At 44.3% G+C, this 3,450-nt stretch overlaps 1 pseudogene; it reads right to left on the bottom strand.

Annotated features, from left to right (window-relative positions):
- Positions 1 to 331: 331 nt before the first annotated feature.
- On the bottom strand, positions 332 to 450 carry LOC136649806 (5S ribosomal RNA; annotated as a pseudogene).
- Positions 451 to 3,450: the final 3,000 nt, after the last annotated feature.

The raw sequence follows: 3,450 nt of genomic DNA, 5'->3' as shown, positions 1-3,450 counted from the left end.
TAACATTACTAGTCATTAATATTATTCAATATTACTTGAATAAAAATATAAACAATTGTATCTAGGTGCCTTAAACTAACAATCTTTTCATAATGCAAATTCATGGGGAAACCAGAAAATTAATTTCATTTCATCTTGTACATTGCATGCCTCAGTTGTAGTGATGGGTTTAAAATTCAGATGTTGCTGCGAGTGATGAGGGAAGGATGGACAGAGAGCTACTGGCTTCTGGAGGCTGTGTTGACTGCCATCATGCCAAGAGAGAGAGAGGGGGGGAGGGGGGTGCTGCTAAAATGGTTGGCAACCTTCAGTCTCGAAAGACTATGGTATAAGCCTACAGCACCCAGTATTCCCAGGCGGTCTCCCATCCAAGTACTAACCAGGCCTGACCCTGCTTAGCTTCCAAGATCAGACAAGATTGGGCATGTGCAGGGTGGTGCTGCTAAGAGAGGAAAGGAAGAACCACAGATGAGACTGACAACCTCCTCCCTTCTCCCTCTTGTCAATCTGAGATGCCTAGTTGGGAAATGGGAGGGGAGAGCAGCTGACCCCCTCATTTGTTCCTTTGCCCATCCTCTGATGGGCGTCTTCACACGCCAAGGCAAACCTTTCCCCATTTTCAGGCTTCACCCACAGGCCATTATGTATGCTATGTAGTTCCACATTACTCCCTGGTCTCCCGTATCAGACTTCCGGACTGACTTCCTAACCATTATGACCCTGGTGGCTTTTTGGTTTCCTTTGCCTTCCCTCATAATATGTGGCACAGCCCACTTCCTTAAGCTGTCGAACTGATTAAAATTGATCTTTCCTGCTCTCCACTTTGGTCCTTTATGAATCATATTCAATAAATATTATCTTTCAATGAAAGCGTTTCCTATAGGTATCTTATGGAAAATTCAACTGATGCACTTTTGCGAGCCAAGTTTTTGCAAAAAATCTGGCGCAAACACAAGCCAATAAAGAACATATCCGGAAGTTAATTCCATTGAATATTATGAGACTTACCTCTGAGTAAACGTGCATTGTTAAGGAGTTGTACAAGCACATCATTCTGTATCCTAAAGTGCTTTCAGTCAAAATTTAGAATCTGTGTTTAGTTGAGATTTAGAGAAAGTAGACACTGATTCCTCTAGCATAAGTACGCACATTTTAGTAATTGAAAATTTCCACTAGGAAATAGAAAAGTTTATTTGACTACTTTCCCCATGATTTAGGCAATGAAAGTTATGCATGGATGTCACCCAAGAGGCAATTTCAGCGCAAAGCAATGCAAAATGCATAACTTAAAGTAGGAACGTATTGTCCTCCCACCGGGCCTTAGCTCAAACACTTGGAATTGCATTGGGTCTTGTTCAAATGTGCTAATGCTCCATAAGAGATCTTGAAACGATATCTGCTTTGGAATCAGGCAAATCTTTTAAGTGTGCTACAAAATCTTTCTTTATCGGTGAAGGCTAATCCCTTTGTTTCTGTGATGTCCTTGTTTGCCAAAAAAGAACAGAGGGAAATGAAGGAGTGGACTGTGATGTTATGATTTTCAAATATTCACAGACTTAACTCGGGCAGAAATCAATGTGGTGCAGTAGATAGTGTTCAATTTGGGCCAAGGAGACCTGTTTGAATCTCTAGCCAAGAAGCACCTTGTGTTAGTTTCTGAGTCTAGCCCTATGCAAACATTAAGGCCCCAATGCAGCCACGCAAAAAAACTGCACCCTAGGCTGGGAAGGGGAGGGGAGGAGGAAACAAAGGCAAATGAGAAGTAAGTAAAGTTTTTTTTACGTACCTCCATGTAAGCTCTGGGGCCGACTGTGGGTCTCCTCAGACATATACCATGTATTTTGGTCGTGCATGATCAAAGAGGGGAGGAGTGGTATACATATGTAATTGAACATTAAAGCCAGGAAGAAATGCACACACACCCCTTTTATTTAAGGCCTGTCTTAGAGCACTGGCTGTGCAACAACTTTACCTGTAATACTTCTTACGCGCATGGCATCTCATATAAACCAGTTTACCTTGCAGGTGCATATAGTGCAACCACACTGGGGATCTATGACCAGGCAGATGTGCTCACTAAAGCTGCAGCAGGCAAGGTGATCTGGTTTAGATGAGATGCCTAGTGTGCCTTATCACCTGGATAAGTGGTTTGTGTATGGTATGTCTTGCATCGTGTTTAATGTGAACCTTGGTGTCTTGCATAAAAGGCTTAGGTAGAGGTTACCTGGGTTGCATTTTCATACTGATTGGTGAGATCTGTGAAACCAGCAAAGTCTAAAAGCCATTTTCCTGATCATTCTCTGGAGCCTATCACTCTGGCAGACACTAGCTTAGAACATTAGTATATTTTGTAATTCTTCCAGCTATGGGGAACTGCTTCATTATTATTTAATATTATTTTGTCTCAAATTGCTATCATCGCTCAGCTGTGGCAAACAAATTTTTGTTAAAAAATGAAATCAAATGTTCTCTTGGTCAGAGAACAAAATGCACATGCAGCCTACTTCCTACCTCACCTGAAGCCCCATGAGCAGTCCTACCTAAATCAGCAGTCCTACCTAAATCCCCACGTGGCGATGCAGAGATGCCAGTGCTAGCTATGCTGCATCCCATGGGGGATTTTTGGCTGCTGGAAGCCTCCTCAGGGTAATGGGACATTTGTCGCTTTACCCCAGGTTAAGCCCCGGCAGCCACAATGGATCAACTCAAACCTGTACCAGTGATATCACTGCTGCAAGTCCAAGTTGATCAGTACTGATGGATCATGCCCAGGAAAGAGATTTGGATATGCCGGAACCATCAATCCTACCCCCCTCCCAGGATCAAGCCACCACCTCAGGACCTGATCCTGAACCCTCAGCTCTGCTCCACTGGATCCAGTACCCCATGTTGGGTCTCCTGGACCAACATTGGACCTCTCAAAACTGCACTGGCTCAATAGCAGGCGCAGACTTGAGTAGCCCCATTGCTGGGCCTGCTTCCTTAGCTGGGTTGGGGACAAATTTCCCCTGAGCAGCTGCCTCTGGCTGCATGACATGCTCAGAACGGCTCCTCTAGGTGCCATACAGCTCAGGATTGGGCTGCCCTTTCGTCCCATCTCCTTCCTTTCCTCCCCCAACCATTTCTCTGGACTTACCAAGTTCGACAGGCATTCTTCGCTCTGCCAACACATGCAGGAAGGTTCTGGACTTCCTGCAAGCATGCCAGCAAGTAACACTGTCACAAAGAGCTTTACAGCACTTTTGTGTCAGCAGAACATGTGCTCTGCCAGTGCAGCCCAACCATTGGATGGGCCGTAACTTCACAAGTAGAGAAATGATGATGAAAATCCATACCTCTGTTCTCCAGAGCACAAAAGCCATTGGGTGAAATCCATTCCAACTTGTCTTCCTTGTGAACAGAAAGCACTTCACTTGTATACATACAAAGAAAGGTGAAAAAGTTCTTTCT

The sequence above is a fragment of the Tiliqua scincoides genome, chromosome 4, assembly GCF_035046505.1.
Source record: "Tiliqua scincoides isolate rTilSci1 chromosome 4, rTilSci1.hap2, whole genome shotgun sequence".
In the NCBI taxonomy this organism is placed as follows: Eukaryota; Metazoa; Chordata; class Lepidosauria; order Squamata; family Scincidae; genus Tiliqua; species Tiliqua scincoides.
This window is presented reverse-complemented; position numbering and strand designations above follow the sequence as displayed.